The sequence below is a fragment of the Symphalangus syndactylus genome, chromosome 21 (genome assembly GCF_028878055.3).
Source record: "Symphalangus syndactylus isolate Jambi chromosome 21, NHGRI_mSymSyn1-v2.1_pri, whole genome shotgun sequence".
Lineage (NCBI taxonomy): Eukaryota > Metazoa > Chordata > Mammalia > Primates > Hylobatidae > Symphalangus > Symphalangus syndactylus.
Genome location: NC_072443.2, coordinates 80521840 through 80546575, shown reverse-complemented (window position 1 = coordinate 80546575; position 24736 = coordinate 80521840). Strand labels below are relative to the sequence as shown.

Genomic DNA, 24736 nt, shown 5'->3' with positions numbered 1-24736 from the left:
AGGGCGTTATGAGTCAAAAGAAAGTGTGAGATATATAAATAAAATACTGTATAATGCTTATGGCCATAAAAATAAACTTGCTTCTACTATTTCTATAGTCTTTCCCTTTCCTGTCATTTATTCACGGTGATCATTTATGCTTTCTGCCCTTGGGTTGGGAAATGGTTATGAACACAGCCTTTAGACTTTGAATATGGCCTTGATTCTCATTTCCTGAGCTCTCTGGTTGTGTTCAACTTGGTCCAGTCTCTTTCTTTGAGTCTAGAGGAGATGACCATTAACTGGGATAATAAATGCAAAAAAATTTGCTTAGTCCTAGGCTCCTAGTAAGCGCTCAGAAAGTGGTAGCCATTTTGAAGACAGTTACAGTCTCATCTTTAGAAAGAGATATCATGCATCTTTTTCTTTTTCTTTTTCTGTTTTTTTTTTTTTTTTTTTTTTTTTGAGACAGACGCTCATTGTTGCCAAGGCTGGAGTGCAGTGGCATGATCTTGGCTCACTGCAACTTCTGCCTCCCAGGGTTCAAGCTATTCTCGTGCCTCAGCCTCCTGAGTAGCTGGGGTTACAGGCATATGCCACTACGCCCAGCTCATTTTTGTATTTTTAGTAGCGATGGGGTTTCGCCGTGCTGGCCAGGCTGATCTCGAGCTCCTGACCTCAGGTGATCCACCTGCGTTGGCCTCCCAAAGTGCTGGGATTACAGCCGTGAGCTACCGCACCCAGCTAGAGATATTATACATCCTTTTAAAGAGAATACCTGTATTCATCCTTATTCCCACTTAGACCTTCTGGAACCATCTTACTTTCAACTCAGAAAAGCCTTTTACATTTTCTTGTTATCTTAGGCAGGTATCCCAACATCTTGATGACCTATTGGACTTTTCCATTGTTCTTAGCCAATGGGGTTGCATTCTCCATTGGCCTGGCAGGTTATATAAAAATCTTGGATATGTCGGGGGCCAAACCAACAAGCCTGCACAGGTTTGGAGCTGTGATCCAGTAAACAACTGTGATTTTATAGCCTGGAACAGAGGTGAGCAAATTTTCTGTAAAGGACCGTATAGTAAATATTTTTTACTTTGCCAGCCATCCGGGTCTCTACACCTACTCAGCTCTGCCATGATAGCAGGAAAACAGTCATAGATATAAATGAATGGGTGTGACTGTGTTCCAAGAAATGTTTATGAACACTGACATTTGAATTTCATGCAATTTTTATGTGTCACATAATATTTTATTTTTTCAACCATTTAAAAATGTAAAAGTCATTCTTAGCTCCTGTTATATACAAATCTTAGCTAGATTTGGTCCATGGGCCATAATTTGCAGAATCCTTGCCTAGAATATTAGATGCATAGATTTGTGGCATTTCCAAGTGACCACCCCCAACGTATGCACACACACATAGGTGTGTGTATGCTGACACACTGCTGTTTTATTTAGCATACTCTGCTTTTGGAATGGCAGTTTGATCTAATGCCCTCATCTCTTTGGATAGGATGAAACTTTAGTCAATAAGTTGTTATTAGTCATATTGTGTGGCCACCTTAGCACATGCATGATTCTGTCATCAATTAATTTTATTTATTATTAAGTGTTCTCACTTTGCCCATTTTTTTATAGAGCTTGATGATTGGACCCTCTCAGATGTGATGGTTTTTGAAGGGAATCAGTGCTTTTGGAGCTGTCTTTTGCTTAATGTTCCTATTAATCCTTCTTTGCCCTGGAAGGGAAGTAATTGATACTGGCCTCTCAAGCTGCTAACTAGACATTCTTACCTGAAGGAAATCTGTATCCTGGCCTTCCCCATTCCCTTTCTGCATGATATGTTTGGCTCTATAAAGCACACAAAGATTCCTCTTGTGTTTTAACCCCTGGAGATTAGCTCTAGGATTGGTGTGTAAAGAGCATGTAGATATATATGTCTGTGTGTAATTTCATCCGGCCATCCCTGAAGCTCTGAGGGCTGCTGCTTTTAGTTTCACCTTTTCACTCTCTCTACCTTTCTCTCCTGGCCATTGTGTAAGGATGCAGATTTGGTGAGCTGATAACTGCTCTAACTGATTGGTTTATTTTTTGCTTCCTTTCCTGCTTTTCAACATTCTCTACTGATTTGCTTATTTTGCAGCAAGTACACTCTTTTTGGAGTTTACCTTTTGAAAACAACATTGTGCTGAAAATAAAACCACTAGAAATTATTTGGGTATTGTAGGATTTTCCCCCTCCAAATGTACAGTAAATACAGTATAAGAGGCATGAGTCAGTATTTTAGATAGAGATAGAATGCAATTTAAAAAGTTGTTTGCCATTTTATATATAGATATTATAGGTGTAAAATGTGTTCTTACTGTTAGCATTTAAGGGTTTCCTTCTTGTTAAAGTAAATTTGGTACATATCTTTTGGATGACAGTTTGAGCAATATGAACCCAAAGTCATTACAAAAAAAGAAAAAAAGGTAAATTCACATCTAGGAATTTAAAGAAGCAGTTGGTGAAGTATGCACAGATGTACGTACCAGACTGCTCACCTCTCCTTTTTTTATAACAAAACATAGAAAGTGATCTAAATACCTATTGATAAGGGATTAAGTGAATTAGGGCCTATCCATGTAGTGGAATATGCTGCAATCTTTAAAAAGAATGATGCAATCAGTATTTATTCATAGGAAAAAAAGGTATATAATGAGACTATGTATAAGATGGAACTTCTAGAATAGAATTTTAGTCATCTTTGAAGTATATGGAAGAAAATGCCAGGAGCAAGAATTGTTACAGGGGAGAATCTGTTTTAATTATTAAATTATAATCTAAAACTATAATTTTGATTATTAAACAGATTATTATAATCTGGTTTGATTTTTAATTTTTTAAAAAACAAAACATTATAATTTAATGCTTTAATTAAATTATCAATTAAATTGTTCCTTTTTTTCCTTAGCCAGTTACCTTCAAATTCAACTCACCTTTATTTGCACCTGCATCTTTGTGGTTTAACTATGAGAATTTTAGCAAATTTTCACTCAGTTATTTTGGCTTTGGAGTATGTTCTATCTCCTATGCCCCGCATTCTGGTGGAGATACAGTTCATTATTTATATGAAATTAGCAACGTTGATCTAGCGTTGAAGAATGAGAAACGTAACCACATCTGGCTGTGACATAGTGACTGTGGACTTTGGGCCTTAGAGTTTGTTATAGGAAATTTTAGGAAGTGAATAGACTATAAAATATAGAAATATTACGATAATTCATGAAGCATATCTGTCATTTATCTATTGTTAACCCATTCCAAAAGTTTGTGGTTTAAAATGCATACCATTTTATTTGCTCATAATTAGGGCAGAGCAGTTCTTCCATTGGTAGTGCCTGGCCTGAGGTCACTAATGTGGCTGCAGTCCTCAAGTCTTGAGTCAGAACTAGTTAGTCAAGCTGGGCTATCTCTCTGAGCCCCACAGAATCTCATCTTCTAGCAGCCTAGATGAAATTTCCTCAGGTGGAGGCACTTTGTTCCAAGAGGGTGAGAACTGCAAGGTTTCTGGAGGCTGAAGCTTAAGAGTCACACAGTACCACTCTGCCATATTCTGCTAGTCAAAGCAAGTCACAAAGTCAACTCAAATTTAAGGGGTTGGACAAAGATACCCCCACTTGATGGCAAATGCTGCCAAGTCATATTGCACAGGATAGCCTACAGGGAATTGTTACAGCCATCAACATGTGCCAACCTACCTTTTTTATATTAACTAAACTCTGTTTGTTTGCCATGGCTGATAAAACTGTGCTCTGAGGAACAGTGCTAAATGGTTTCCTGTGTTACCTCTTGGGATAACAGCTCTACATGTAGGTAGTATTATCCCTTTTTAAAGGTATGAAAAGTGAGCCTTAGAAAGGTTAAGTAACCTGCCCTAGAGCTTTTATCTAGTTAGGGACAAATCTTAAAAGTTAAGGAAAATTTATCTCTATACCAGTGTTTCTTAATCCCATCACTAAATAACTTGCATGGGGGAGGGAGAGAGGAAGGATAGGAAGTGGGAGGAAGCGTATTTTTTAAAATCTCAAAATCCATTATCTTAAAATTTTACGTGAATTTTGTATTCTACTCTATAATATGTCCCTTTTCAATGTAAAATTAATGGTTTAATTACTTGCCAATCAAATTAAATTTTATCCCCCCAATTTTTAAGAAAACGCAATTCTTCTAGACACAGTATAACAGCTAATCAGCCAGAGATCTTTGGTTGTAAGCAGTAAGAACTAAATCTGACTACTTTAAACATAAAGAGGTTACTGGAGGGATGTGGTGACAATAATGCCAAAGAATCAGGCTTCAGAGTGAACCAGATCTAGAGCAGCTTCAGGGATCCAGGTAGCAGGACTCAGTAGACAGTCTTCTCAGGATACAGGAGAGCCAACCTCTCTAGCAGTTTTTAATCCCACTTTCTACTGAGAGTGTATCTTTCATGCCTAGATTGGGTCCTAGCAGGTGCTTTGGTTATTGCCTCACTCAGACAGTACCCTTTAGGGGAGTTGTCATTCCCCAGCAGTGGGAATTGATGGAGGGCAGGTAAAACCAACAGATACTTACTCTCTGAACATTTGTGGGCCACTATGAGTGGACTTGGTTTAGACATTGTATCACATGTAAGTGACACCATAATGATCCCTGGTTCACCTGTCTCCTTCCCAACCCTACATCTAAGGGTTTTGTTTTGTTTTTGAAACAAGCTGTCTGTCTGTCACCTAGGCTGGAGCGCACTGGCACAATCGTGGCTTACTGCAGTGTTGACCTCCTGGCCTCAAGCAGTCTTCGCACTGCAACTTCTCAAGAAGCCGGGGATACAGGTGTGTGCCACCATACCTGGCTAATTAATTTTTTTTTTTCTTTTTTGTAGAGACTGTGTTATCTAGACTGGTCTCCAATTTCTGGGCTCAAGCCATCCTCCCACCTTTGCCTCCCAAAGTGCTAGGATTATAGGCATCAGCCACCACACCTGGCCCCAAGGATTCTTGAACTCCCATCTTTAAAAGCATTCTTGTGGCTCTACACTGTCTATTTCCATTTAACCTAACTGGTACTTACCACTCTAAATGCAATACTACATGTGTTTTTTACATGATAATCTTTCCTAAAATATGCATTTTCCTGATTTTTAAAGAAAAGCATACAGATTCTAACGATTTGTTGGTAACAGAGTCACTATAAACATTTTTTATCCAGTGCATAGTGATCCCCTTAGAACCCAATGAGATAAAGTTTATGGTCTCTGCACTAAATTTTCTCAAATTTCTCTGCATTTATTTTTCTGTCTTCTTGTCTCTAAGTGCTTTCACTGTAACTTTGCTAATACTTTAAAATACGCATGTTAGACTTTATAGCTTATAGGCTGAAGGGGCAACCTACATTTATTTGGCCTTTCTAAGTATGAGTTAAACCACACTTCAAATGATAAAATGCTGTGCATATACAGTGTGATTTTATACAGAGCATTTTCATGTATGTTCTCTTGTTTCATTGTATATTCCAATCCTTTGAAGTCAGGGAAGAGGAGATATTTTCTCTATTTTTCAGCAGAGGATAAGGTTTAGAAAGGGTAATTTCCCCTCCAACCTAAGACTATTGCAGAATTCAGATGTTCTGATTGCCCATGCCTTATTGAGGGTGGTTCTAGAACAGTGGTTTACTAACTGCAGAAGCTCCTTTTCTGGATTCTGAAGTTTCCAGGCTGAACTGGAGATGGGTAAACTAATGTTTGGCCTCATTTGAGTAATATTCCCTAATTGTAGTGACATTGGTGTGTGTCTTGGTCTGTTCAGGCTACTCTAACACAATACCATAAACTGGGTAGTTTGTAAACAACATACCTTTGTTTCTTACAGTTCTGAAGGCCGAGAAGTCCATGATCAGGGCACCAGCAGATTGTGTGTCTGATGAGGGCTTGTTTCCTCTTTCGTAGATGGTGTCACATGGTGGAAGGGGCAAACAAGCTCCTGGACCTCTTTCGTAATGGCGCTAATCCTATTCATGAAGGTTCTGCCCTCATGACCTAGTCACCCCCCAAAAGGTCTCACATCCTATTACCATCACTTGGAGGGTTAGGATTTTATTTTATTTATTTTATTTTTATTTTTTGTAGAGATAGGGTTTTGCCGTGTTGTCCAGGCTGGTCTTGAACTCCTGAGTGGCAAGTGATTCTCCCACCTCAGCCTCCAGAGTAGCTGGGACTGCAGGTGCATGCTATCACACTTAGCTAATTTTTTGTGTTTTTTGAATAGACAGGGTCTTGCTATGTTGCCCAGGCTGGTCTTGAACTCCTGAGCCCAAGTAATCCTCCTGCCTCAGCCTCCCAAAGTGCTGGGATTACAGGTGTGAGCCACTGTGCCCAGCCTAGGATTTCAACGTGAATTTCGGGGGACATAAACATTCCGACCGTGAAAATGTGTAATGGTGGTGTCTAGTAGTCACCTTGGTAATTAATAGCTGCTGCTGTTTATTCTGGCCTTAGAGGCCCAGCATCATTTTATTTCCCCACAGATAGCCAGTTGAGGAGCTGATTTACCCCATCTGTTCTTGCCACGATTAGCTGGGTTTGAAGTACCTCTTGGAGCCCTTCGATCTGGCCTTTTTTACTTCTTTTCCCTGTAATTACCACCTTGTGATGTAGTCACTTGTCCTCTCAGCTCCTGGACTCTTCTTTTGTATGGTCCTGGCTGTTTTCTGCTGACAGGTCTATCACTACAAGAGGTTTTGAGAGGAGCACTTGACACTTTTGTTTAATTCAGGTCTCCAGACAGTTTTCTGTTAATAGCAGGGTTGTATGTTAGGCACTTTCCCCCCATTACTTTTAAAGTTTCATTGTAGTCTGGATCATAAACTTGTCTGTGGTGGTAATATGGTGGTTCTTGTTTGGCCAGACCTTTTTGTAAATAGACACATCCCAAGACTTCTGTAGCTTTTGGAACCTTGTTCTGACATTTAACACTAGTTTTAAAGTTGTCTTTTTCTAATTTGTTTCAGGCACTGATTTCTACAGCTTCTAACCATGTTTTGATAAGCACTAGTCAAAAAAGTATTTTTTCCTCTTGCGTTTTTTGTTTGTTTGTTTTTTGTCTTATGGTTTTTGTGGATACTGTGAGCCTTTGGAATCCTTCAACTTAATTCTGAAAAGAATGCGAGTAAAGTTCTACATTGAAAAATAAATATTTTTCATTTCCTTATACTTTTTTCACTGGCATTTTTAAGTTTTAGCATACTGAACAGAAAGGCATTTTTAGAGTTCTGGCTCATAGCTCCTCTTAGCTGCTCTAAGAGGAGATATTTAAGGCTTAATTCTCTGTGTCCTCCACTCCCTACCCTGTTGATTATTATTATTGTGGTAGTTATAACTATAAATCATTTGCAGATCGAAGTTAGAAAAGGGACCATTTGTCATTACATTAGGACAGTTTAAAGGAATTTGCTTGTTCAAATTTACTAGCTTCCTGAAGCTAGTAAAGATGTTTATGATTTCCAAGATTCCCTGTTAATATATTTCAACATTACAAGACAGTGAATAACACATGTTCAGCCATTATAGATTATGAGGAAAGCTAGCTCCTAGAAAAGATTTTTTAGTACTATAAATGGCGCTAAACTGAAAAATCAGTTGTCATAATAAACAGCGGTCCTGATTTGATAGTAGGCAGGTTTCTTGGTGTGTCTGTTCTTTTAACTAACGGCCAGCAGTGAGTAGCTTTCTTTTCCATAAATCTGGTATCAAGTATTAATCAGCTGTAGACTGGTATTGGCTAGCATTTGTAGTGGAGGAAGCACCAGTCTGTTTTATCTGTCTCTTAGCCATATAACTGCATATGATATCATCTGCATGGCGTTCTTACAGAGAGAAATAGTTGTATTCTTTTTCATTTGTAGTCGGAGTACTTCAGAATATTAACATAGTGAACTTTGACCTTGAAGCATCTAAATTGTCTCAGTTAAGATTGTGATGTATACCAGAAAAAACTTACACCTTAAATTCAATTTAGCATTCTTGTTTTGCACATTTTGAATGGTTTTTTAAATTTAAGAACAAAGTCCATAGAATGACTATACTATTGAAAAATCTTAAATCTCAAAAGCTAAAAAAGGTAATTTAGATTTTATGTTTCAAGAATTACATAAATTTGGGTCTTATGGAAAGCTGAAATTCCTGAATGCTTACAGAGGTTTTTAATTTTTTTCATGATTACAGAAGTCATAAGTGTTTGTAGAAAACTCAGAAAATTTCACAGATAGAAGGAAATAAAAGTTACTCATACTTCTACCCAGATATCACTATTAACATTTGATGTATATCCCCCCAGCTGCTTATAAAGTTCTCCAATAAAATATACTTTGAAATGCATGCTAGAAGTAAGGGTAGAAGAGTGGTAGAAATGGGTACATAGTATGAACCAAATTTTATTAATCCTACTGCTTGTCAGACTGCCCGCTAGGTGTTAACTTCAGGCTGATGAGAGCTGCCTGGCCCTTTGGCCAGCTTTGGCTGATTTGCAGCAGAGCATCTTTTCTTAGACAACTGTCTATATCTGTCTGTCTTTATCTTAGCAACTGTTTCTTGTCAGCTCCAATGCCTGCTGGTTGCAGAGGGAGACGTTTGGGGTCCTTGTTGGAGTGGCTTATTGATATGAGCCATAAGTTCTTATCAACCCCATAGAGAAATTCTTTAAATTAGCTCTTATTCAAAAGAATGCCCGAATATTCACAAATATAGTATCCTTCAGATTACTTGCACCAAGTACCAGCAAGGTATTCAGAGACTCTCCGGTGATTTCAGTTACCATCTAACCTCAAATCCGGTCTCCTTGGTAAGAGAAAAATCCAGAGAAGGAGCTCAAAGCAGATTATGGTATAAGCATATGCCAGTCCTCTCCTGTGGAAAAAGAAAAGTGCTAATCTGGTCAGAACTGTTAAAGAGACAGGCAAGGCTGAGCACAGCAGAATTCTCTCATCCTGTTCATCTTTTGCATTAGTGCAGAAAAAAGATTTATCTCAGGATGAAAGAAGAAAGGATGGCAGGCAGGTGGCTAGTAACAGGAGATGGTTGGTTGTCTTCCTCTCTGCCTGGGCTAGTGGTAAGCAGGTCCTCAGGTTTGAAAAACTACTAAAGTGAAGTGATACACAGGGCAGCTTCCCCAAGCGGTGATACAACTTCTTGGTATTCAGTGTGAAAATACAAAGCTGACTTTGATTCCTTGCCATCAGCCAGAGGAAACCCTGGAGAAGTAGGAGGCAGTGGCATCTCTTTGTAAACATTTTATTCTTGACAAGTAACAGACTCCTACCTAGAGAATTGTAAGCGTTGGCCCCTCCATTCTGCCAGCTGTCTTTCAGGAGCACTCTCAGTATTCTCCTGCACTGACCAGTTTAAAAGGTGTTGTTTCTGCTCCCATGCAGTGCTTGGTGTGAAAGAATTAATTTGCAAGATGAATAACCATTGTGATAACTGCTCACATGCAAAGGAGAGAGATTGCTGATTTTACAAGTGTATGGTTTGCTGTCTTAGATCTGGCAGGAAACAGAGTCCAACTCAGATGGTTTAAGAGACTTTAAATGAAAGAATTATTTTCAGAAGGATGGGCAGAGTTCAGTATGACATGGGTTTCTGTCACCTAGAAACTAATAGCAATGGCAAGCTGTTAATCACTGCTAGATCTGAGGGAGCAAAGAGAAGAAATAGTGTTACTGGAGTCTAGTGAGAGCTGGTGCCATAGTGGATGGGCTGTTAGACAGGGGCTATAGTACTAGAGGGATTCAGCCACTGCCAGAAAAGGGAGCCCAGAGCAGGGAGGGAACAAGGAGGGAATATTCTCCTCTCTGACTTTTTCTTTGCTCTTTGATCTTTTTCCAGTGCCTCCTATTGGCCAGACTCACCTGAAAGCTGGCCAGCAGATGAATCTATGATGCTGCCCGTAGAGGTCAGCGTCTTGGGACTCAGCAGGGCCCAGAATGGTGGAAAGTTGGTCTGGGGATGGAAAGTGGATCAGACAAAATTACACCATACCCTATAGCATATTCTTAATTTCGCTTTCATCATTTTATCTCATCATCCTCATCTCCTGAAATCCCAAAATAAACCTTAAAGCATGTGAACTATTGATTATGACTCAGTTCTATCTTTTAATATAAATAGCCCAAAGAGTTACCCTACTCTTATCAGAGAAATTAAATATTCAAAGAGAGAATCTGAACAGTTCTCAGAAGAATTGGAAAATCACTGAAAGACCTTCTGTTGGGGCATTTTGTTCCTGGTTAAAATTAAACTAACATTTAAAAAATATGCATATGAACTGTACAAGTGATTTATCTTAAAATATAAAACTTGTACTTTTAATGACACATTGCTGAAATGTGTTTTTTATTGTTAAGGTTAAGGTGCAAAAGGAAAGTGCAACTTAAGTCCTTATGCATTATCTCTTCAGTTTTTTTTTTTTTTTTTAAATAGAGTCTCACTGTGTCACCCAGGCTGAAGTACAGTGGCACGATCTCGGCTCACTGCAACCTCTGCCTCCTGGGTTCAAGCGATTCTCCTGCCTCAGCCTCCTGAGTAGCTGGAATTACAGGCGTGCGCCACCATACCCAGCTAATTTTTGTATTTTTAGTAGAGACGGGGTTTCGCTATGTTGGCCAAGCTGGTCTCGAACTCCGGACCTCAGGTGATCTTTATAAGGCACAATGAATTAGCAAAAAGATTTCTTATTCCACCAATCTAGAAATACAAGAACAGATGTGACTGGTCGCAGTGGCTCATGCCTGTAATCCTAGCACTTTGGGAGGCCAAGGCGGGTGGATCACGAGGTCAGGAGATCGAGACCATCCTGGATAACATGGTGAAACCCCATCTCTACTAAAAAAAAATACAAAAAATTAGCCGGGCATGGTGGCACGTGCCTGTAATCCCTGCTACTCGGGAGGCTGAGGCAAGAGAATTGCTTGAACCCGGGAAGCAAAGGTTGCAGTGAGCCGAGATCGCGCCACTGCACTCTAGCCTGGGCGACAGAGCGAGACTCCGTCTCAAAAAAGAAAAAAAGAACAGATTTTTAGCTTATCAAAAGAAAGTCTATTTTAGTCCATAACTTTATTGAGCTTTGAGGTTTGAGAAATGGGAAGATGAATATTTACTCTGTAAATATGAATAGTGAAAAGAGGTCCACACCTTCCTATAATAATTGGTGCTTTAATAAAAGCATCAGCTGTGGGATTAAAAAAGAGGGAAAAGTGATGTAGTCTGTCTTTATCAGAGATTCTTTTAGACAGGTCACAAATATTTATCAAAAGTCTACAGTTGCCATGTCCTAGAAGTACAGATGAAAAAAGTGCCAAATAGCCCTGACTCAAGGAGTTGGTGTCAGAGTGAGCCCTTCATTGCTGTTTCCTTAAGGGCAGCTAGTCTTTTGGTGCCTTTCCATTGCCTAAAGGAGGGGTGATATCCAAAACTTTGAACAGATCTTTCAGTGGTCCTCTGATCTGGCCCTGCCTGTATCTTCTGTCTCACCAGATGCTCTGGCTTTTTAGTTCCTTGAACTTGCCATTCTTCCTCAATGTCTTTTCTACTGAGATTTCATTTGTCTGGGGTGCTTGCTGCCACCCTCATCTCCCTAACACTTTTTTGCCTCCTTTAAATGCCACCTCTTCACAGAAGCCTTCCCTGACCTTCTAGACAAAATTCAATGACTTTGTTACTTGCTTTAAAACCCTGTGTATTCACACGCCCCGACTTTCTCATTCAAAGCACTCTTTCAATTTATTTGTGTAAAGGTTTTATGGCTTTCTTTCCTACTAGAAGTAAACACCATGAGAACAGCGTTCACTGCTGTCTCTTTCACAGCTGTCTCCTCAGTGCCGACCATGGCGTTCAATAGAAACTTGCAAAAAAGGGAAAAAGAACTGGTTTCAACCCAACCCCTACTACTCACCAGTTCTGTGACCTTTAGTGGTTCGCTTCTTGGAGTCTCAATTTGTCATCTGTAGAATGGGAATAATGATGATAATGGCTATCATTTATTGAGCAGCTAGTATGTGCCAGACTGTGCTTTACTTGCATTATCTTTTCAGTTAAACCCCATCAGAGAAGTGAAAGATTTGCTTGAGGTCACATAGTTTGAAAATAGAAAGTAGGATTTAAACTCTGGTCTGTTTAATTCAATAAAATGGATTGCTCTTAGCCATGCCTTTTTGTAATTGAGTAGTACCAATGCTGAGAATGCTGAGGTTGAGGAGGGAGTAGGGTTGGAATCTCCTAAACCATTTTAGGGAATCAGTATGGGATTAACTCTGCCTATTTGAAGAGATAAGTGACCTCTAATCTGATTTCTGAAGAAGTTAGGTGGGTCTAGAAGCAGCCAGAAGTGCAAATACTCTAAGAGAACTTTTCAGTGTGCTGGAAACTGGCCTTGTTCATTGTGGTTGGAACATTTTTTTTTTTTTTTTTTTGAGACAGAGTCTCCCTCTGTTGCCTGGGCTGGTGTGCAGTGGTGCAATCTCAGCTCACTGCGATCTCTGCCTCCTGGGTTCAAGTGATTCTCCTGCCTCAGCCTCCTGAGAAGCTGGGATTATAGGTGCCCGCCACTATGCCCAGCTAATTTTTTGTATTTTTAGTAGAGACGGGGTTTCACCATGTTGGTCGGGCTGGTCTTGAACTCCTGACTTCGTGATTTGCCCGCCTCAGCCTTCCAGAGTGTTGGGATTACAGGTGTGAGCCACCGCACACGGCTGCTTGATTGGAGCATTCTACAGGCTAAGAACTATAAGGTTGGGCCAGAGAGTAAAGTAAAGGGACTTACAGGCTGCTGGGCCAGGCTAGGCCAGGGAGTTACTTTCTGCTAAACACTGTGAGGAGTCCTTGATGGATTTTATTTGTTGAAAATATTTTGGAAGAAGGAAGTCCCAATTTGGAGTCCATCTGAGGGGGCAGAAGTATCCAAAGCCCTTCTCTCAGTTTGCATCTCTAGCAAAGAACACATTTTAACTAATTATTTCATTCTACTGCTGCACCCAGTGTGACAGTGTTTGAAAAGGAACCAGCATTGTGAGGTGAGGAATGGATTTTTATGTTTAGTTGCAGCAGTATAATTTTGCTGCTGCTGTTACTGTTTTCCTTTGGAGACAGATTCCCTAACCCAGATGGATGGCAACCTTACACAGGTTACTTCACCTCTGTAGCCTGTTTCTCATCTGGAAATTAGAAATAGTTAAAATATCTGTCTTGTCAGCTTGTCATGCAACATTTACACAGTGCATGGTATAAAATAAACTTTTAGGCAACATTATTGTTTTTAATATGACCTATCCATTCTGGCCTTTGACTCTTTTTTTTTTTTTTTTGGCGGGGGGTGGGGGTGTCGGAGTCTTCTCTGTCACCCAGGCTGGAATGCAGTGGCACAATCTTGGCTCACTACAACCTCCACCTCACAGGTTCAAGCAATTCTCGTGCCTCAGTCTCCCAAGTAGTTGGGAATGCAGACATGCACCACCACGCCCAGCTAATTTTTTTTTATTTTAAGTAGAGACGGAGTTCACCATGTTGGCCGGGCTGATCTCGAACTCCTGTCTTCAGGTAATTCGCCTGCCTCGGCCTCCCAAAGTGCTGGGATTACAGGTGTGAGCCAGCAAACTTAGCCTCTGGCCTATGACTCTTAAATTAATATGTGTTGTTTATTTATCAGACAGGTTGATTGGGACATAGGTACTGACATTTTTAAAGATCATGATTTTAGGATCTTACAAAGTAAAACTGGCAATTAAAAAAGGCAACGAACACCTTAGTGAGGTGGTTTTGGTGTTTCCTAGATGTGTTTAGGATGAATACATAGATGAAATGCATAATATGAACATGAGCCAGTACTTAAAGAGCTCGTGGTATGTGCCAGGACTGTGTTTTCCATGCATTCTTCCTGAGAATTAGGTTCGATTATACAGTATCTATTTTACAGATAAAGGTTGAGGTCTTTTCTTTCTAAGGTGTTATCAGACAGCTGCAGACATGGACACCAAACCATGTGCTTCTCCAAAACTTGTTGAGCCTTCAGCATTGTAGAGGCTTGGCTTACCTTCCATGAACTTCAGCAGTTCTGCTGGAAGGGAAAAATGGAAACAGGGCCCTTAATTTTTTTGTCATTATTGGATTAATTGGAAGCACTAGGCATGATGTGCTGCCTGGTGCATAGTAGAGGCTCAGTAAATGTTTATTGAATATAAATCTGAATCAGACCAAGTGAAAAAAAGATAGAGAAAAGCAGTATTAGATCCTGGCCCCAGCCTGTTTTCTATTTTAAAAAAGTCTGAGGTCACCAGAGATTTTATTAGCATAGTCCATTTGTTAATATTGCAGATTAATGGTTGGTTGAAGGCTGAGGTGAAGAATTGCCCATGTGTGTTGCATGGGATTAACTCCAGTCTGAGCAATTTAGTTATCTCTAGAAATCTGTTCACTTCCCACTAGGTACCCCTACTGCCCAAGAAGCTCCAGGCTCTGTGTTTGTGTTCAGCTGATTCGTTTATTCCCAATTAAAAAAAAAAAAAAAAAACTAGTTGTAACATTAAAATATGCAAATAGGATAGGTGTGACTATCCTAAATAATCCTATGTAACTATTCTATTTAAACATAAGTAGGAAGGTATAACTGCCGTAAGTCATCACTAGTGTATTTCAAAGCCAGATCTGATTGGTATTTCTATTTTCCCTTAGTTCAGGTAATTAAGAGTTGACACCAAGGAAATATCATTTAGTATTAAGGGGAGAAAAGAGGATACCTTATTGCATAGAATAGCAAACAAGTAACATTTAATTCTAGATTTCTTCTCGTTTCCCCCAACAACAAAAAATATATATATATTTTTTCCCCTGGGGAAACTTGATTAGGATATTTATTGACCCTGTCAAACCTGAAAGTCAGATGGTAGCCTGATTACCAAGCTTGACTGATTACCAAGCATCCTTTTTGTAATTATTTTATGCCACGAAAGGAAGATACTTGAGATAATTTTGTTCATTTGCTATAGAAGTAGTTCATGTAGAAATTTTAAAGTGTCAAACATTAAGACCCAGTGTCCAGATCTTGGTTTCTAATACCACTCTCCATTAAAAGGAGATTCTGTGCCTGGGACAGGGAATAAACAATATGAGCCTGTAGTATCTTCTGGTTCCAGAAAGTAAGAAAATAACACACACACACACACTCTCACTCTCTCTCTCCCCCCACACACAATGACGGGGTATGTCAAAGGGACCAAAGAGACAACTGAAAGAGCTCCCAAAGGTCAAACCTAGAACAATTTGAGCAGCTAAAAAACATAGTATTAGATTTTAACCCAATATATAAAATAAATGTAAATGAAATATACAGTATATATATATTTTTAAAGGTTCATATAAATATATAAACATAAATAATATGTGATATAAAATCATAAATATCCATGAGGCCATACTGGCATAAATAAATGATTGGATAAATAAGCAAATGCGGAAGAATAGATAAATCTTTAATATAAAAGAATTCCAAATGATTTATGCAGATAATCTTCTCTCAAGGAGATGGAGTATCACTGCCAATCTTTTTTTTTCTTTCTTATTTTTTTGGGGGGGGATCAGGGTCTCCATCTGTCACCCAGGCTGGAGTGCAGTGGCACAATCTTAGCTCACTGCAACCTCTGTCTCTTGGGCTCAAGGTGTCTTCTCACCTCAGCCTCCGAGTAGCTGGAACTACAGGTGTGTGCCACCATGCCCAGCTAATTTTTTTTTATTTTTTATTTTTTATAGAGATGGGATTTTGCCATGTTGCCCAGGCTCATCTTGAACTCCTGGGCTCAAGCGATTCACCTACCTCAGCCTCCCAAAATGCTGGGATTACGGTTGTGAGCCACCGAGCCCAGCCCGCTGCCCATCTTTTAAGTCTGAGCTGTGCCTAGTGACTTCCTTCCAAAGAGTGCAATATGAAAAGGGAGGAAAGAGACAGCTTCCTGACATTGGCCTGGGCAGTGATTTTTTCGATATCACCCCAAAAGCACAGGTAACCAAAAAAATAGAAAAATGGGGTTGCATCAAACTAAACAGCTTCTGTATAACAAGGGAAATAGTCAACAGAGTGAAAAGACAATCAACAGTATGGGAGAAAATATTTGCAAACCATACATCTGATAAGGGGTTGATAACTAATATAAGGAACTCAATAACAAAACAGATAACCCAATTAAAAAGGGAGAAAGAACTTGAATTGACAAAGAAGAGGTACAGATGGCCAACAGGTATATGAAAAGATGCTCCATATCACTAATCATCAGGGACATGCAAGTTAAAACCACGGTGAGATATCACCTCACTCCTGTTAGAATGGCTATTCAAAAAGACAGAAGATAACAAGTATTGGTTAGTATGTGGAGGGGAATCTTTGTACATTGGTAGTGGGGATGTAAATTGTAGTACAGCCATTATGAAAAACAGTATGGAGGTTTCTCAAAAAATTGAAAACAGAAAAAAACTATATGAAGTAGAACCATCAGTCCTACTTCTGGATATATATCCAAAGGAAATCAGTATGTCACAGAGGTATCTGCACTCCCATGTTCATTGCAGCATTGTTCACAATAGCCAAGATATGGAGTCAATCTTGGTGTCCATCAATGGATGAATGGATACAGAAAATGTGATATTTAAGCCAGGCACAGTGGCTCATGCCTGTAATCCCAGCACTTTGGGAGGCCGAGGTAGGTGAATCATTTGAGACCCGGAGTTCAACCTAGCTGGGCCAACATGGTGAAACCCCATTTCTACTAAAAATACAAAAAAATTAGCAGGGCATGGTAGCATGCACCTGTAGTCCCAGCTACTTGAGAGGCTGAGACAGGAGAATCGCTTCAACCTGGGAGGTGAAGGTTGCAGTGAGCCAGGATTGCGCCACTATGCTCCAGAGCGAGACTCTGTCTCGAACAACAACAAAAAAAGAAAATGTGATATCCAGTGTATATATGCAAATAATGTAAGACTGTTCAGCTTTAAAAAAGAAGGAAATCCTCTCGTTTTTGACAACATGGTTGAACCTGGAGGATATTAAGTGAAATAAGCCAGACACAGAAAGACAAATACTGCAGGAATCTCACTTACATGTGGAATCTAAAAACATTGAACAACAGGAGCAGAGAGTAGAATAATGGTTGCCAGAGGCTGGGAGTTGGGGGAGTGGTGAGGGAAATGGGGAGATGTTGATCAAAGAGTACAAGTTTCAGTGAGGATGAATGAGTTCTAGCAATCTGTTATGCAGTAATGGTGACGATAGTTAATAATACTGTATACTTAAAAATTGCTGAGAGTAGATCTTAAATGTTCTCACCCCCCAAAAGATGAGGTGACAGATATGCTAATTAGCTTGATTTAATTATTTTATATACATAAAAGATCATATTTACACCGTATAATTTTGTCAATCATGCCTTAAAGCTGGAGGAAAATAGAAAATCACATGTTGGTGTTGGTTCATTACCTGTGACAAAGATACCATACTTATATAAGAGGTTAACAATAGGGAAAACCAGGTGTCGGGTTTACAGGAACTGTCTGTATAATCTTTGCAACTTTTCTGTCAATTTAAAGTCATCCCAAAATTGAGAGTTTATTTTTAAAAAAGACTATGGCAAGGACAATAGTCTATAGTTCAAGCTTAATTTTCATCCCATAGGGAGCCTGAGGTAAATAAAATAGCCCTTAGTGTTCTGGTCTTACTATGGTGTAAAGTGGGGCAATTCTTCCTTGCTGTTGTCTTATAAAGCCATGACGGTTTGTTTGCAGAATCAGAGAATGCAGTATTTCTAAATGTCCTCCTGTGGAATTTCCTACTGGCACGACTTTTTTCCCCTTTGCTTCTGCCCAGTAGCAGTCCCTTGAGTGGCATTTGCTGTCCTAGTTAATCAGAGGGTAGGAGAAATGAAAAACTCTCCTCTTCCCCCTCCCATGAAGTTTCAATGGGCACTGGAAATGTAGGTCAAATTGCATCACCATAGAAAGGAGCGAACAGGAAGGTATTTATGAAGTAATGCCAATGTCTCTTTAGATTCAGAGTCATGACGAACTGGTGTTGAGCCCGTTTAGGTGTGAGATACAGGGAATCAGGGGGCATGTTTGTGATGTAGTGCCAGAATGTTATATTTCAACCAATGATAAAAGATCTCTGTCTGAAACCGTAGTGGAAATGACTTACACTGGCTTTGTTTAATTTGCATCTCCCAGCTTCCGCAATTCTTTTTGTCTCTTATTTATTATTGGCACATTGCAAAAATTTGTATTAATTTAGCCAGAGAGATGTTTGAATTGTAGAAACTATTGCCATGTGTACATTTTAAAAAGTGTATTGTTTGGTAGTCACATAAGTCTAATAATATATTTTGGAAATTACGTATAAACATATGCACAGTGATATCTTGATTAGCACATAGAAACCTCAAAGTATTTTTTATTTTTAAATTATGTTTAAAGTATCTGTTAGATGGATCTCTGTTTTATTATTTATTTTATTATTATTTTTTTTTAGACAGGGTCTCACTCTGCCATCCAGGCTGGAGTATGGTGGCACTATCTCAGCTCACTGCAGCCTCAACCTCCCAGGCTCAAGTGATCCTCCCACCTCAGTCTCCCAAGTAGCTGGGACTACAGGCATGTGTCACCACTCCCAGCTAATTTTTGTATTTTTTTGTAGAGACAGAGTTTCACCATGTTGCCCAGGCAGGTCTCAAGTGATCCACCTGCCTCAGCCTCCCAAAGTGCTGGGATTACAGGTGTGTACCGCTGTCCTCAGCCTCTGTCTTTTTTTTTTTTTAATGGAAAAATCTTATAGATTTTAGGATATAAGGAGACTTTAAATACATGTTTTTATTTTTTACGTATTGTGTGCTACCTACTCCTTTGCAAGATACCCAGATATTGGCTGCCAAAATATTCTGTTACTGACAGTGTTGTGGACAGTAAGCATCCTGATAGCAAAACCTACTCTAAAACCTCTATTTTCACTCCCTTCTTCTCCCATCAAGATAATCAGTAGTTGCTTTATGTACAAAATGGAAAGTCAGATGATAAGAGATTTTTACAGAGGCTTGGATATTATTTAATAATATGAATTGAATAGATTATTCTGTGGAATATGTTTATAATTCAACATGTTTTTAGCTATTTTTTTAACTTTTTATTTTGAGATAATTATAAATTTATAGGAAGTTGCAAAGATGGTCCAGAGAGGTCCTGGTTATTCTTCACCCAGTTTCTCCCATTTATTGTGTCTTAACTATAGTGCAGTATTAAAACCAGGACATTGACATTGGCTTAAAGTACGTATATGGTTCTGTGTCATCTTATCATATGTATTTTCATATAATCACTACCACAGTCAAGATACAGAACTATTCTATCACTAAAAAGATCTTGGCCGGGCGCAGTGGCTCACGCCTATAGTCGCAGCACTTGGGAGGCTGAGGCAGGCGGATCTTGAGGTCAAGAGATCGAGACCATCCTGGCCAAGATGGTGAAACCCCATCTCTACTGAAAATACAGAAATAGCTGGGCATGGTGTCAAGTGCCTGTAATCCCAGTTACTCGGGAGGCTGAGGCAGGAGAATCGCTTGAACCTGGGAGGCGGAGGTTGCAGTGAGTCGAGATCGTGCCAGTGCACTCCAGCCTGGCGACAGAGTAAGACTGCATATCAAAAATAAAAATAAAAAACAAATCTCCCCTGTGCTACCCCTTTATAGCCACATTCATTCCTGTTATCCTCACAGTCCCTAACTCCTGGCAGCTGCTAATCGGTTCTCCAACTCTAAATTTGTCATTTTGGGAATGTTACATAAATATGATCTTTTAAAATTGGCTTTTTTCACTTAGCATTTTAAAAAGAATTTTATTTTTAAAAGAATATGATAAAATTTTTAAACGAATATTTATTTTTTTAAAGTTGTTACCCAGAGTTTGATTCACTAATTTTTAAGACCGTATTTTTCTAGCTTGGGTATTCCATACTGTGTGTTGCTATATTTGAACAGCAGCTAAAGTCGAATATGCCGACGTAATAGCTGATTATAGCATTAACCTTATTGCCTGCTGTTAAGGATGATACCCTGATGTTAAAGGGAAAATTACCCTGGGAAAAGTCCATCCTATCAACAAAGTAGATATTACAATTGATGAAGAGCAGGAATAAGAAGTCCCAATGTTTATATCAAATAAAGTAACCGACCATATTTGTACTCATTTCATCTTGCAATCTTCAAAGGAGAGAGACTTTTTGGAGCATGATATTTAAATGAACAGCAGTTGAAATATTTACATTAATTAATGTAAAGCTTATGTCACAGAATTGTGGAATGTCACCATACGAAATCAAGTGTCTGCATCATGTTAAGCTTCTTTGAATGTCTTAAGTAGGAAATAGAGTTCTATGGATAGGCAAGGGCTGGAAATAGCCTTAGAAAAATCAAATCTTCAGATGCTGGTATACTGTTTTCTGACAAAATACGGAGCATATTCTAGGGTTTGTAGGAGGGCATGTTAGTGTTTGGCTGCAAATAATGATACCATGGCTCTAGGGAATGCCACATGGTCAAACCTATAGCACTAAGCAAATAGAAGGTGAATCCCAGGATACCATTCTGCAGCTCATGGCAGTGAATAAGCACTGGCTCCTCATCTTCTCCAGAATTCATGTTCCTGAGGTTGTGTCCGGACAGATTTTTATGAATAGGATAATCTTGCAACTAGCAAATGATTTTTGTTTGGCCCTAGCTCCTAACATTTTAGATAGTTTTCCTCCCAGTTGGGAAAATATTCCTGGTAATTAAAATCATCCTCTACTTACCAGCTTAAGATTTTTCCCTTGATCACATTTGTTTTCTTTAAGCAGTATATGATTGTACTTAAAGTAGCTATTGGGATAGAGGAGAAGGGAAACAATCATTTATTGACCATCAGCTATATGCCAGCCACTTTGCTAAGTGTTTATGTACATTCATGCATGTAATTGAAGTATTGAAAAATTTCATTAATGATACTCGTTAAGTTATGGATTTGAAATAAACAGCATCCTAAGCAACTCTTTGTAGCAAGCCAATTTTCTGGGTCAGATTTGCTCAAGGGGTTTGTTGACCAAAACACAGTAGAGAGTGAGACATAGTGCATATATGCCTGTGAGAAATGGTTTAAAGAATATAATTACATCTGTTAATTTGTATATTCATGAGACAGTATGTAAAATGATACAGAATTTAGACATTAAGACCCAGCCCCTCTCTCAACTGTTTATCCAAATGAGGGAAACAAGTTTTGAGTTAAAGGAAAATATCGACTAACTACAGGACTTAAACTGCTTAACCCATCAATGCAACATGTATAACAAGGCATTACATAATTATTTTTGAAATCTTTCAGATTGTAAATGCTTTAATATTCAGAAGAGGAAATGATTACTGTTCTCTGACCCTTGATTTTGTTATCTGTATGATTTTGCTACCTCATAGAAGTGAATAAAATAATGTATATAAAGGACTTAATATAATGCCTACTACTTAGTATACCGTCAATAAATTATAGCGGTTGCTGTTGGTAATGAAAATTATGATGATAGTAAGAATACGTTATAAGAGTAGGCTAACTGCTATAATGACCCAAAACCCCAGTGCCTTAACACAATATATGTTTATTTCTTGTTTAAGCTCAGAGTGTGTTGGCAAAGAGACTGTTGATTCCCCCAGTCATTCAGGAGTGAAATTGTGTGGCTCTGCCCTCCTGTAAGTACTTGCAGCCCTTTCCATTTGACCAACAGAGGGTAGGAGAGACTGAGGCTCAAGCCAGAGCGGTTTATATGGGCCTAGCCCAGAAGCGTGGCACCTAACGTTTCTTATTTTATTTTATTTTATGTATTTATTTATTTTGAGACAGAGTCTCGCTCTGTCACCCAGGCTGGAGTGCAGTGGCGCCATCTCGGCTCACTGCAACCTCCACCTCCCGGGTTCAAGTGATCCTTGTGCCTCAGGCTCCTGAGAAGCTGGGATTACAGGCACGCAGCACCACGCCTGGCTAATTTTTGTATTTCGAGTAGAGATGGGGTTTCACCTTGTTGGCCAGGCTGGTCTGGAACTCCTGATCTCAGTGATCCACCCACCTTGGCCTCCCAAAGTGCTGGGATTACAGGCGTGAGCGACAAGCGACTGCGCCTGGCCCCAGCATTTTTTTTGTTTTTTTTTTAAAGATGGAGTCTTGCTCTTTTGCACTAGCTGGAGTACAGTGGCACAGTCATAGCTCACTGCAGCCTTGAACTCCTGGGCTCAAGTGATCCTCCTGCCTCAGCCTCCCAAGTAGTTGGGACTACAGGTGTGCGACACCATACTTGGCTAATTATTTATTTTAATTTTCATAGAGATAGAGTCTCGCTGTGTTGCCCAGGCTGGTCTCGAACTCCTGGCCTCAAGGGATCCTCCCTCCTCAGCCTCCCAAGGTGCTGGGATTACAGGCGTGAGCCATCACGCCTGGCTTATGCAACATTTTTGTTAACATTTTGGATTCAGTCACATGTCTCTACCTTACTGCAATGAATACTGGGAAATTTAGGCAAATTATATGCTCAGGCAGAGAATGTAAATATAGGTGACTATTGGCAATCTCTATCACAAATAGTATTTACAAAGGCTTAATAGAAGTGGAAGCATTTTCCCTGGATCTTTTAGAGAAGAGTGAAATTTGTTGTATGCTGCTCAGTCTGTATTTAGGAGGTAATATTTAAAGAGGTGGGTAGAATAATTAAAAACTGTACGAGCATTATTAATGAAAACTACGTTTATCCCACTAGCCACTGCCCTTACTGTCAGTCATTTGGTAAGTGACCTTTGGCAAGCCATTTATTCGTTACAGACCTGCATTTCCTCACTTACAAGTATTCATTGTAGGACCGTGGTGAAGATTAAACAAGATAGTGCATGTACAGAGTTTAGCAGAGGGTCTGATCCAAGTTAAGCACTCAGCGAAAATTGTTCTTATTCGTAGCGTTGATAAGTATAGCCTCAGAGTAAAATGCATGCTAGCTGTTCATTTATTTAACATCTATCCTAAGGGACCATGCTAGACTAGCAAAGAATGACTTGACTGAGGACACATATATGAATTTTAGAATTTTGTAACCCCAGGCCAGTCATAGGAGATTAACGTTCCCCTGGTAGACTATTGGGGAACAAACTCTCTCTGTTCCCCAGGCTTTCCTCCTCCCAGTCAACTTTAAAGACATCTCCACCACACACACACACACACACACACACCCCAACTCCTGTCAACAGGAGTACTGGCCTTTAATTTGCCTCTTATCCCTTCTACACACACACACACACACACACACACACACACACACACACACACACACACCCCAACTCCTGTCAACAGGAGTACTGGACTTTAATTTGCCTCTTGTCCCTCCTTCTCCCTTCCTTAGCATTGATGTCTATAGGAGAGTTTGCCTGGTGAGAGTGAAGGTAAATGCCAGAGCAGCTCTTTATTCCACTCGCCTAATTGCGAGTTCTTAGCAAGGCAGTAGCATCCCACTCCAGGCCCATATTAACCTGAGTGGCTGGGTAGCCGTCAGGACCTGTGGTTCCATGTCATCCAATTCAATTCATCAAGCATTTATTAACACTTAACAGCATTGGGCCCTAGGGATACAAGAATGAAATTTTGCGGACCCAGCCTCCAGGAAGTCCGCCTAGGGCAGTAGGCATGATGACCTGATGAGGTTTCATCTGAGCTGGGTTTTGAAGTCTAGATGTGAGTTACTTGGAAAGTAAGAAAGGAATTCAAGGAGGCATGAACAGCAGGTGTGGAGAAACAGGTGGGAATTGTGGTGTATGGCAGTGGAGGGAATGGTTTTAAGCTCAACTCTAACATGCAATACCTCAGCTTTTATTGGCCTCATCTCACCAGCCTCAATTTTCTGTTAAAGGAGCATAGAAAGAGTTCATATGTTATATATGGGAAGACTAAGTGAAATGATGCATGTCAAAGGCTTGCTTTTTGTTACTGGGCGCATGGTAGTGTATAGAGTTTCATTCTTAAATTTGCTTTGCCAAGGAGAAAGCCTGTGAGAGTGAAAGCAAGGTGGAACTGGGGTCCAAAGAGAGGGAGTAAACTAGACGCCATATTAATTTGTATTACTGGAGAATATGTCTGCAGTTGATACATAACTTGGTTTAAACATTTTTGTAACCTGCTTAAAAAATTTGGGTTTGGGTGGTCGATTTTCATTTGGAAGAAAAGATTTAGGAAGACAGTATAGTTTTGGGGACACAAGCATGGCTACCTACAGGAGACAGGTCTGAAAGGAAAATAAGTGATGCAGCCAGCTGAGTGCTTTGGGAATTACATGCCCAGTGACAAAGGGCAGCTCCCAACACAGCTTCATTCAGTTATCCCCCTCCAGGAAAGTTGGCCCCCTGTGGCCAGATTTTTAGATTTTCCCAGAGAAACCAGGAGTTTGGAATTTTATATGAATCTTCATATCTTTTAAATATTAACAAAGTCATATTGTTTTCCCCAAGATCACCATGGAAAACAAAAAAGTGGGCTATTTTAGGCCTGTGGACTTTTCCATTTGCAGCGAGTATCAAGATGGAGAGAAAAATGCACAGCCTAGGAGTTAGGTGGCTCAGCTGAATAACACTGCCAATTCTAGTGCCAGACACAGTACTTGGC

The 24736-nt window shown here is 39.6% G+C and overlaps 1 protein-coding gene across 7 annotated transcripts in view; it reads left to right on the top strand.

The window, feature by feature from the left end:
- ATXN7 (ataxin 7) overlaps positions 1–24736 on the top strand; it is a 144288-nt gene that overhangs the window by 5597 nt on the left and 113955 nt on the right. The window contains exon 2 of one of the 7 annotated variants that reach the window (XM_063630786.1): positions 21718–21792. The exons of the other annotated variants lie outside the window; for them this stretch is intronic. The gene's annotated coding sequence lies outside the window, so the exon portion shown is untranslated. The remainder of the gene's footprint in view (positions 1–21717; positions 21793–24736) is intronic. 7 annotated transcript variants of the gene reach the window in all.